Consider the following 12,673-nt stretch of genomic DNA (forward strand, 5'->3'; position numbering starts at 1 on the left):
ATGGAGCTCAGAACAATAGAGGGCTATGGGTAACCCTAGGTAATTTCTAAAGTAAGTACATGTTTGGCACAGCATTGTGGGCCGAAGGGCCTGTATTGTGCTGTAGGTTTTCTATGTTTCTATATTGCTGATTTGTCACCACCTTTGATTCGGCCAATGATAGTGGTGCCATCAGCAAATTTAAATATGGTATTGGAGCCATGCTTAGCCTCTCAGTCATACATATGAAGTGAGTCAAGCAGGGGCTAAGCACATAGCCTTATAGTGCTTGGCCAGTTTCTTTTCCAACAGGCCGCTGCATCAAACCCTCAAAGTATATTGAACTCTTATACCCTTCTCTTACCACTTGAGCTCCTTAGCTACCCTTTAAAGAACTGAAAAGCACATATCTGAGCTATTGATGGCAAGTGTTAAAATGGAGTTGAGTGTCACTTCAGTCATTGACCCTTTCCTCTTTTATTGTCTGTTCTGTTTACAGTTTTAACCTACTGAAAAGGAAATGTCTACAAAAAAAAGAAAAGGACTATGGTTGTGCTGAAGGGGTGGAGGATAACGCAAGAAGTGCATGCCATTTGAAGACACCATGAGCTGAAGGAGAAGTGGACTTACAGAAACATGACAACACCATAATAGTTTCAGCCCCACTATTAATTATGGTAACCCCCTACTCTTCCACAGGAATAAAATGTCATTGTGCTGTCTGTCCTCAATACTTGTTATTGCTGCCAGCAGTTATGCCAAGCAATTTACATTGCAATAGTTTGGCTCGTAATGCGTTTGATCACGAGCCAACACTGCTTAAGGTGTGAAATGTGGTTGCAATGCTCAGCGGAATATGTAATTATGTAGACTATATGGATATAAGGTCAAAGTCTGAATAAGACATTGATGACAGCTGATTAGCAGGATTGTTATTCAAATACGCAAGCTGCAACATTGCTGCAGTCAACTTTGCACTGACTCATCCATACTGGTCTGACTGATCTGTAGCCTTCTATTCTTCAGAGACTCAGGTGCTCATCTAGATATATCTTAAATGTTTAAGTAGTATTAACCCCTCTGCCAAGTGTGTTCCAGATTCCAGACATCCTCTGCATGAAAAAAAACTCCAGAGCTACCCACCAAACCCTCTGCCCTCCATCCTAAAGCTGTGGAGGGGGTTAGACTCTGCCCAACCAGCAAAGCTCGTCTAATATCCAGTGTGTGTTACCCCATGAGAGGTTACCCCTACTGAAGGGGACCCAGGTCCTGCTTTACATGATAGAGTTTAACCTGTTACATTTCCCTGCCAGGTTAATTTACATAAAACCAACGAAGTATAATAATAGACAGACACCGTTCATCCTACTGTGTGTTTTAGCTAGAAATGCAAGTGGTCCCTGAGTTATGCAAGGATTCTGTTCCTGAGAACTGCCTATAAGCTGATTTCTCCGTATTATAGTGCTCTATGATCAATTGCTATAATTTTATTTTACTGAATAATCATCCTGATGCTACCCATAATTAAACCAATGGAATATGTACTATGTTCAGTCATCAACAAATAATAAGAAACATCATTATTATTCTTACTAGATTGAAAATTGCTTTTAAATGTATGAAATTGTTTTTACTTGTGTAAAAGTCATTTTCTTAAAGTTCAGTAACCTATGAAGGACTGATTGACATCTTCCAAAACTGTAACTATTCTACCATTCTATGAACCAACATAGCCATTCAATGTCAGACCTGGCTAGACCATTTAAAGCATCATTGACTCCAGATCGTATCTGCCAAAATTGTTCATCATTCCAGAATAAATCTGGACTTCTTTCCTGAAAGCAGTCATGTTCCCTGTTCTTTCACCCTCTTCTACAATTACATGTACAGTATATGGATAACATTGGCTTCAATGTAAATAACACTAATGATCTCAACTGCGGTCTTCTTCCCCTCAGTCTCGTAGCATAATATTTCCCCCTGTATTAAGAGCAAACTTGCACTAGTTTCTCTTTGTCTAGTTTCTCTCCTCAAGCCTTCTGTCCTTGATCCAAAGCCATTTACTGATAAAGGGTATTGGACTGGAAATATGTTGGATCTTGTTCACAGATGCTGTTTGACCTGCTACCTTTCCAGTATTTTTTTTCATTTCTAGCATCTACAGTACTTCGATTTTCTGGTAACACTAATCATTTGTGAGGCACTCAGCCATCAATAGAATTATATTCCACCATATTCTCTAAATTAGTAATCGAATAGCTTGGTACATCCTTCACTCTACCGTTACCTCGAAGTCGGGACTATTTCTGGTTAGGAGACAAACATAGAAGGAAAAGCTATGAGCTGCACCAGTAGTAGCCAAAAATGAGTAAAGTTAAGAGGCTGCAAATGTGGCAAGTCAGCATGCATGTTCAGAGCTGAGCAATCCCATGACCAACAAATCAGAACACATGAATGGTGACAGTCAACTAATAAAAGAGGAAGGTTTCATTATCCACATCCTCATTGATGGTGAAGATGCATTCTATGGCAAAGACTTTTCTGAGCATTTGCAACCATGTTCAGCCATAAGAAACGTCCTTCAGACAAATTGATTTTCTCCATGTGATTATAAAGAAAAGTGCATTGAATGCCATAAGGTTGTACAACTACAATAACATCTCAGCTAATAGAATTGAAGACTTGCATTGCAAAGCACACTACGCAGATAACAGCGATATGCCAACACAACTGCAACAATGGCAGTAATTTGAGATCGTGGAAAATCGTTGGGTATATTAACAAAATAATTACAAATTCAAGTCAGCTGATCAGCATGTTCCTCAGCTAATCCACTGCTGTTGGAAACAGTCATCAACAGAGCTGCAGTACCAAGTGACACTTAATTGCCATTAACTTGCTCACTAAAGAGTTTGTTAGGATCACTCAGTTCCACACCTCATCAAACTTTCATCCAGGGGTGGTGAACCTTTCTGAGAGTGTGTGTCATGTCCAAATTGGCAATAACTTTCTAAAAAATTCTCTTGCGTGCCATGGTAATTTTGAGCAGAGATGATCAATTATTAATAATAATTTATTAACAATAATTATAGCCTTTTTTAAAAAAAGAGTTCTATTGCTCATTTATGTGTATTCATTATTTTACTATTAAATAATAAGGCATAACAGAGTGATTGAAATAAATGAAGAATTTTAGATATCCTGTTCAAAATATATTAATAGGACGTATGTGACAATGGTCTAATGACCATGAATGTTCTTGGCAAATTTTTCTACAGCAGTGGTTTGCCATTGCCGCCTTATGGTCAATGTCTTTACAAGACGGGTGACCCCAGCCATTATTAATACTCTTCACAGATTGTCTGCCTGGCATCAGTGGTCACATAACTAGGACTTGAGATATGCACCACCTGCTCCCATGGCTTCACATAGCCCTAATTAGGGGGTGGGGAGGGGCTAAGCAGATACTGCACCTTGCCCGAGGATGACTTGCAGGATAGTGGAGGGAAGGAGCATCTAACACTTCCTTTGGTAGAGACATATATCAAACCCACCATGCTTGTATTGTATCTTTATATACAACATAAGAAATGCAAGTGTGAAATTATAAGCTTTGGTGCAAGGAAAGGAAAATAAGTATACTTTACTTTCAGTGACAGTTTTGTTGCTGCACTATCAGTGACAAATATTTTATATTCAGTTTGTATATAGGGTGTTTTGAGAGCTATGCATGTAACACTAGTTTCATCAGTAAGTCTACTCATATAATCAGACCTGTACAAGTTCATCAACCGTGACACTATCTCTGATCAGCAATGCCATGCCTCTTTTGCCTCCCTCCCTGTCCTTTCTGAAACATCTAAAGCCCGGCACTCTGAGTAGCATCCCTGCCCCTGAGCCATCCAAGTCTCTGTAATGGCCACAACATCATAGCTCCAAGTATGGATCCATGCTCTGAGCACATCCACTTTGTTCATAATGCTTCTTGCATTAAAATAGACACATCTCAAACCATCAGTTTGAGCACATTCCTTCCTTATCACCTGCCTATCCTCCCTCTCACACTGCCTACAAGCTTTCTTTACGTGTGAACTAACCACCTCTTCCTCTGTCTCTTCAGTTCGGTTCCCACCCCCAGCAATTCTAGTTTAAACTCTCCCCAATAGCCTTAGCAAACCTCCCTGCCATCCTTCGGGATATATGTCTATGATGCATTGTGTGGTTTTGCCTACCTGTTGTAGAGACTTCCTGTCTGCTGCAGTGCAGTTTCCATACCATACAGTAATCCAGCATGTGAGGATGCTCTCTACTGCACGTTCTATAGAAAGTTGTGATTATTAATGTGCAAAGTCCTGCTCTCTTCAGCTTCCTCAGAAAGTAGAGGTGTTGGTGAGCTTTCTTGATTATATCAGAGGTATTCTGGAACCATGAAACATTGTGCAAGATGTTCACTCCCAAGAGTGGTGCGAGTTCTTCTGAAGTCAATACCATCTCCTTTGTCTTGTTGCCATTGAGAAAGAGGTTATTTGCCTCCCTCCAGGCCTTGAGCTCTTGTGGGAGCACAATAGACACATGTGCCACTTAATCCTCACCTCTCCTCAATTTAAAAATCTATTGGAAGACATGTTATTGAATTGCTTCGACACCCTGAAAACCTTATCAAAAGCTGGAATCCACCATCATGATGGTCTTTATTGGATCTTATATGGCTGCATTTGGGCTTGCATGCCATGTTCTGAGTTTCCACTGCAGCTCCCAGATATTCACTAGCTTCTGCTTGTGTTATAATGGAATCAGTTTATCATGGGCCCACAAGTATGTTGCCTATCATTTCCATGCTGAATGGACAGATTGTAGACACTGCACATTTCTGTTTCAGGCTGGTGATGGACATCAGTGCTCCTTCACATTGCACACAGGCTTTTTGACATCACTGGTGATAGATTTAGCATTACATTGTGCTAGAATCATCAACACAAGAAAGTCTGCAGGTGCTGGAAATCCAAGGCAAAACACACGAGATGCTGGAGGAACTTAGCAGGTCAGGCAGCATTTATAGAAGTGAAGAAACAGTCGACGTTTCGGGCCATGGCCCTTCATCAGCCCGAAATGTCAACTGTTTTATTTATTTCCTTAGATGCTGCCTGACCTGCTGAGATCCTCCAGCATCTTGTGTGTTTTGCATTACATTGTGCTGTCTTCTGTGGCAACTCGTTCAAAATCTTCTCAGTACTCTGTACTGTATTGTTGCTCTCCACTGAGCAGGCCCCTTTGCTGTCCTTTATCCTTCCCTTACTGCAGCCTCATTGTGCCTAATGCCTCACCACTTGCAGATCCTATTCCACTCTGAATTACATGCATGAATGATGTTATGTCTTCATATTTACTACTTTGTTACAATTCTACCATTGCTCAGTCAGTCTAGTTTATGGCAACTTAAAAAGAGAACTGTAAAAAGATAGATTTATGGTGAGGGATAAATAGAATGGAAGTAAAAGATGTATGTACCACCTGTAGATTATTAATCAGAAAACTGGTGTGATGAGATGGAAATGAAATGAAATGTGTAAAAGATATGCTTTAAAGTTATCTTCAATGATTTCTACACATCAGGTTTATTATCACCGGCATGTGCTGTGAAATTTGTTAACTTAGCAGCAGCACAATGCAATATGTGATAATATAGAAAGAAAAATAAAGTAAACCAATTACAGTAGATATATATATATTGAACAGATGAAAAATAGTGCAAAACCAGAAATAATATATATTAAAAAAATGTGAGTTGGTGTTCTTGGGTTCGGAGTCCATTGGCAATCTTTTAGCAGAGGGGAAGAAGCTGTTCCTGAATCGCTAAGAGTGTGCTTTGGGCTTCTGTATCTCCTTCCTGACAGTGACAATGAGAAGAGGGCCTATCCTGGGTGATGGGAGCCTTTAATAATGAACATCACTGTCCTGAGCCACTGCTCCTTGAAGATATCTTGGGTATTACGGAGGCTAGTACCACAGATGGAGCTGACTAATTTTACAACTTTCTTTAGCTTTCAGTCCTGTGCAGTAGCCTCCTCCTCCTGATCCCAGCCTCCATACCAGACAGTGATGTGGCCTGTCAGAATGTACTCCACAGTACATCTATAGATGTTTTCAAGTGGTTTAGTTGACAAACCAAATCTGTTCAAACTCTTAATGAAATATAGCTGCTGTCTTGCCTTCTCTGTAGCTGCATCGATATCTTGGGACCAGGTTAGATCCTCAGAGATCTTGATGTCCAGGACCTTGAAATTGCTCACTCTCTACACTTCAGATACTGTCAACATGTGCAGTAATGGCTGCTACAATAATGTCTTCTGCAATGTTGTCTAACACCTGATTCCACAAGGGAGAAGGTAAAGCCATTTTTTGAGTGTCATAAATATATTTAATTAATTTGTTTAATATTATTGAATATGAAGATGTGTGCACACAGAAAGACATGAATGTGAAGCCTGCAACAGTGCTAACTGTGTGTAGATACACTGGAACATACGAAGTTAGTGATCAGTACTGATTGGTGAGTAGGTGAGTGATCGGATGTGCTGCAGTGATCAGTGTGCAAGCCTGGTAGAAAAATTAGTGACATATGGCACTTCTCATTTATCGGAAGTCACGGAACACCTCAGACAAGAACCTGATTGCTGACATGACCACTGTACTACAGTTATCTCCTTCCACTGCCTACTGAGTGTGTGCTTGGGCGGCTACACGATTCTTGTGGATTCTTGATCACCTTTCCTCCTCTTCACCCGTACCAAAGTCTTTACTATAGAGTTGGTGAAAAAGTAAAATTTGTTCAATCCTGGAAAACCCAACAGCACCTGCTGTAGCCACGATCCATTATTTTTAAGAAAATGCAGGCTACTTTTAAGTTGTGTTAACTATCTTTAACTGCCATCAGCCATTCATGAAACTGGGCCTCCTGGCGAGGTGATAAACCCATAAACAACACAGTTAATTCTGACAACACACTAAAACCATTAGCAGGCAGGGCAAATTTAGTACGTTCTGTATAATGAAAGCAACGTGGCCAGGTTAATTGCTTCTTTGGATCCTGTGTCTGTTTTCAGAGATTATTTCAATTTGTCTACTCCTATTTAAAGAGTGAAGTCATGATGACAGGTTACATAAATTTATTTTATACTAGTGCAAGCTTAAAAGGTCGATGAGTAATTTAATTGACAAGCTTATAATAAGAAAAATTAATAGATTGGATATGGGCAAGCAACGTACAGAGATGCAGGCATATTAAAATTAGGAGGGAAGTTAAGAAATACTTTCTCAGTCACATGAAATCTGGAACCATCTGCCCAAAAGAGCCATGGATGTGAATGAATTTTAATAACTAAAATTAAAAGAATGTAAGACCATAAGACATCAGAGCAGAAGTAAGCCACACAGCCTATTAAATATGCTCTGCCATTTTGACATAGCTGATCCATTTCCCTCTCAACCCCAATCTCCTCCCTTCTCCCCATAACCTTTTACACTCTGACTAATCAAGAACCTATCAACCTCCACCTTAAATACACCCAATGGCCTGGCCTCCACAGCCATCTGTGGCAACAAATTCCACAGATTCATCTCCCTCTGGTTAAAGTAATTCCTCCATATCTCAGTTCTAAGTGGACATCCCTCTATTATGAGACTGTGCCCTCTAATCCTAGATTCCCCAACAAGAGGAAACAACCTCTCCACATTCACTCTATGTAGACTTTCAACATTCGATAGTTTGCAATGACATCCCACCTCACCTCATTCTTCTAAATTCCAGCAAGTAAAGGTCCCAGAGCCATCCATCACTTCCCATACAATAAGCCTTTCATCCCCAGAATCACTCTCATGAAACTCTTCTAAACTGTCTCCAATGTCAGCATATCCTTCCTTAAATAAGAGGCCCAAAACTACACATAATACACTGTGTGACATAACCAGTGCCTTATAAAGCTTCAACATTACATCCTTGTTTTTATATTCTAATCCACTTGAAATGAATGCTAACATTGCACATGCCTTCCTCACCATTGATTCAACCTGTAAGATAACCTTTTGGGAATTTTCTACCTGTTTAGAAAATAATCTATGCTTTTATTCCTTCTAACAAAGAGTAGGATCAGATGCTTCCTGACACCGTATTGCATCTGCCCATTCTCCTATCTGTCTAAGTTCTTCTGCAGCCTCCCTGCTTCCTCAGCACTACCTGTCCCTCCACCTATCTTCGTATCATTCATAAACATGGCCACAAAGCCATCAATTCCATCATCCAAATCATTGACGTATGACATAAAAAGAAGTGGTCCCAACACCAACCCTTGCAGAACACCAGTAGACAGCAACAACCAATCAGAAAAGGCTTCCTCTTTTCCCACTCTTTGCCTCTTGCCAATCAGCCAATGCTCTGTGCATGGTAGCATCTTTTCTATAATATCATGGGCTCGTGACTTGTTAAACAGCCTTTTCTGTGGCACTTAGTCAAAGGCTTTCTGAAAATCAAAGTAAACAACATCTACCAATTCTCCTTTTTCTATCCTATTTGTTATTTCCTCAAAGAATTCCAACAGATTTGTCAGGCAAGATTTGCCCTTAAGGAAATCATGCTGACATTGTCTATTTTATCATGTGGCTCCTAGTACCCCAAGATCACCTGTTCTCTTTCTTGGGATCCAGCACCAGCCTGATTTTCTAATCTACCTGTATATTAAATCTCCCAGGACTATCATAACATTGCCCTTCAGACTTGCCTTTTCTATCTCTCGTTGTAGTTTGTAGCCCACATCCTGGCAGCTATTCAGAGGCCTGTATATAGCTACCATCAGGATCCTTTTACCTTTGCAGTTTCTTAACTCTTCCCAGAAGGATTCTACAATAATGTGCATTATTGTATATTGAAAGAACATTGTTCTGTATATGATTATTCTGTTCTTTATTACTAGTTAAGTCTGCACACTGCTAAGTGTGTTTTTAAATTTTGCTGCTGTAACGAAAGAATTTCCCATGGGATCAATAAAGTATTTATTGTTATTATTATTACATCTTCTGATCCTATGTATGTCATCTCTTTCTAAGGATTTTATTTAATTTTTTATCAACAGAGCCATGTCAACCTCTCTGCCTACCTGCCTGTCTTTTCGATACAATGTGAATCCTTGTATATTAAGCTCCCAACTTTAATATTTTTTCAGCTACGACTCAGTGATGCCCACAACATTAATCCTGTTGTGCTACATCACCTATCTTATCTCATATACTGTGTGCATTCAAATACCTTCAGTCCTCTATCCATCACCCGTTTCAATGTTAGTTCCCTTTTATACTGCCAACTCATTCCACTAACTGCAATTTTGCCCTGTCACCTGCCTGTCCTCCCTGACAGTCTCACTATGCACACCCTCTGCTTGTAAACCAACAACCCTATCCTCAGTCCAATCACTCTGGTTCCCATCTCCCCCTGCCAAATTTGTTTAAACCCTCCCCAACAGCTCTGGCAAACCTGCCTGCAAAGATATTAATCCTTTTTGGATTCAGGTGAAACTTGTCCTGTTGAAACAGGACATACTTTTCCCAGAAGAGATACTAATGATCCAGAAATCTGAAATCCCAACACCCTGCATTAGTTTCTCAGCCACACATTCATCTGCCAAATCATTCTATTCCTACCCTCACTGACACATGGCAGATATGCTGCAATCCAGACTTTCTTCCTAGCTCCCTAAATTCTCTCTTCAGAGCCTCTTCCCATTTCCTACCTATGACATTCATGACAACAGGCACCAAGGCTTCTGGCTGCTCACCCTCCCCTTTTAGAATTCAAACTGAGACATCCCTGACCCTGGCTGGCACCTGGCAGACAATGCGCCATCTAGGTGTCTCTGACACGTCCTTTGCCTACTCCTCTAACTACAGGTCTCCTATCAGTGCTGCAGTCCTTTTCCTCCCCCTTGCCTTCTGAGCCACAGTTCCAGCTTCAACACCAGAGACATGGTTGCTGTGGCCCACCCCCACCCCCAAATAGTATCCAGAACAGCCATAGGGGTACACTGTAATGGTTTTATCTGCTCTCCCAGTGACCACATCAGTTTACTCCTAGAGTACAAAGATGTACAATTAGGGCTGGTGAGTTGTGGGCATGCTAAGATGCAGATTTGATTTAACACATATAATGCATCTTACTGGCAACACGAGTGAATCTGCAGATGCTGGAAATAAATAAAAACACAAAATGCTGGCAGAACTCAGCAGGCCAGACAGCATCTATGGGAGGAGGTAGTGACGACGTTTCGGCCCTGAGAACGTCGTCACTACCTCCTCCCATAGATGCTGTCTGGCCTGCTGAGTTCTGTCAGCATTTTGTGTTTTTAATGCATTTTACTGTATGGTTCAATGTACATGTGATAAATATAGCTAATCTTTAAAAATCTTTAATGTACTCAGAGAATCATAGAAATCTACAGCACATAACAAGCTGTTTGGCCCACAATGCTGTGTTGACAATGTAACCTACTCCAGAAGCTGCCTAGAATTACCCTACCACATAGCCCTCTATTTTTCTAAGCTCCATGTACCTATCTAAGAGTCTCTCAGAAGACCCTGTTGTATATCCGCCTCTACCGCCATTGCCAGCAGTGCATTCTACGCACCCACCACTCTCTGTGTGATAAACTTACCTTTGACATCCCCCTTGTACCTACTTTCAAGCACCCTCGTGTTAGCCATTTCAGCCTTGGGAAAAAACCACACAATCAATGCCTCTCATCATCTCATACACAGAGGAAATGTGAAGCAAATAAATATTTATCTTCAGATTTCCAGCCTTCTTTCCCTTATTTTATGTGATCTATCTCTTATTGTTCTGTTCCTTTTTCTACATTCCTTTCTCCATCTCCAAGACTGATATCTGTTCTAATTCCAGTGGGTCTTGTAATAATCCAAACTCTGTTTCTATTCAATTTACTTACTTTAAAGACTGTTCAATTCTCCTAGATTCTCAGTCTTTTTCAACTTCTTACTGTTCCACTCTTAAAATCAGAGCTCTTGAAATTACCTTTTAACTTAGATGATAAATCTACGCAATCATGGTGAATAAGGCTTTCAACCAAGTATGTCTCCCTCCTAGAAATATGGTAGTATTCTCTTCAATTAAACTTACTATTCTCTCACCTCTGAAATCAAATAGGATGATTTCCATTATTTCCACCATGGTACATGGAGCTTAGAAAAATTGAGGGCTATGGGTAACCTGAGGTAATTTCTAAAGTAAGTACATGTTCGGCACAACATTGTGGGCTGAAGGGCCTGTATTGTGCCGTAGGTTTTCTATGCTTCTACGTTTCTATGAATATATGTTAACCACTCCCCTTCTTGTATTGAATAAGGCCAGTTTCCTCAGTAATAGTCCACCCACTCTTCAATCGCCTTAGTAACCTTCTTGAGAACATTTTATATTTCTTGGGAACCTGTCAGATTTCTGCTAATGCCTCCTTTGCTCAATAATGGTATTACTTCTGTCGGTTAATTATCTAATTTTCCATCAAATTGTTTCACATCATCCTTTTATTTCCTTATGACCTTTCCCTTTTTACATCTACCAGATTAACAATGTAAAGGTGTTAAAACATGAGAAGTAGAGCTTGCCTTTAATTGGGGGCCTTGATCTCTAATTGCGTGGCTTCTCGGCATTCACACTTCTCTTTCACCTACTTTTCTGTCTTCTAGAAACTCGACCTTGTGTGTCCTATGCTCATTCTCCCACTCACTGTGCATTCAAAGGCCAGTGTATGCAGGTAGGAGTGTAACTGGATTGTACAGAAACTTGAAATCAATACTTGTCACATTACTGTGTGAAGACAGTAGCAACTTTAAAGACCTTTTGTTAACATCAAATACCTCTGCAAATATTTCAATAGTCAAATTGTTTCAGTAGAAATTGATTTTTAAACAGTTTGCAAATCCCTTTAGATAGCGATTTAGTACACGGCTTTCTGGCATTCTATATATGTACAACTGGATGCCATCTATCCTGTCGAGCTCCAGCCAGGCAGCTCTGATTGACTTGATGTGTCTGCCACGTGCAATGGGTAAGTGGTAGTACTGGTGTCAATGTTTTCCAATATTACTATATGCTATAAGTGTCCAGATGTACTTCCAGTTTCTTTATGAAACCACTTCAACACTCATGGTATGGGTGCTATTCATCCAATTTTGTGTCTCAGAACTGTATGTGGTAGTGCAGGTGTGGTCCACTAAAGTTTTTTAAAACTGCAGTTCTTTCTGGCTCTGGTCTTTCTCTCTAATAATTTGTCCATTGCACATTCCTCAGACTGCTCAAGAAGATCCAGAAAATATAATATATCTAGTTTATTTTTCTGCACAAATGCTTCCTGGCTCAATATTCACATCACTTTATATTTTTTTGTTTCAATTTTGCAGTATCTGCAACATTTTGGCAGTTCACATTGCTTTGTTAATAATTTGTTTTACTTGAGAATTCAGTAAATTATTCCAAAATATTTATGTCTTTCACAATTCAGTTTTTAAGCAAATCTTTTGAACATATTCAGGAATTTAAATGTGACCTTAATGAATGAGTGAATATCTGAGCTGTAAGCTGTGTCCCTGCCTGTTCACCCTTGAATACAACCTAGCACATCTCGGAACATGGAAC

At 40.0% G+C, this 12,673-nt stretch overlaps 1 protein-coding gene and 1 long non-coding RNA gene across 3 annotated transcripts in view; one reads left to right on the plus strand and one right to left on the minus strand.

Annotated features, from left to right (window-relative positions):
* Positions 1 to 699, plus strand: part of LOC140734842 (uncharacterized) — a 124,137-nt gene extending 123,438 nt beyond the window's left edge. For both annotated transcript variants that reach the window (XR_012100628.1, XR_012100629.1), the window contains one exon: positions 479 to 699. This is a non-coding gene — a long non-coding RNA (uncharacterized lncRNA). The remainder of the gene's footprint in view (positions 1 to 478) is intronic.
* LOC140734841 (potassium voltage-gated channel subfamily KQT member 1-like) overlaps positions 1 to 12,673 on the minus strand; it is a 535,989-nt gene that overhangs the window by 40,104 nt on the left and 483,212 nt on the right. The window lies entirely within an intron of this gene.

Source organism: Hemitrygon akajei, chromosome 10 (assembly GCF_048418815.1).
Source record: "Hemitrygon akajei chromosome 10, sHemAka1.3, whole genome shotgun sequence".
Classification (NCBI taxonomy): domain Eukaryota; kingdom Metazoa; phylum Chordata; class Chondrichthyes; order Myliobatiformes; family Dasyatidae; genus Hemitrygon; species Hemitrygon akajei.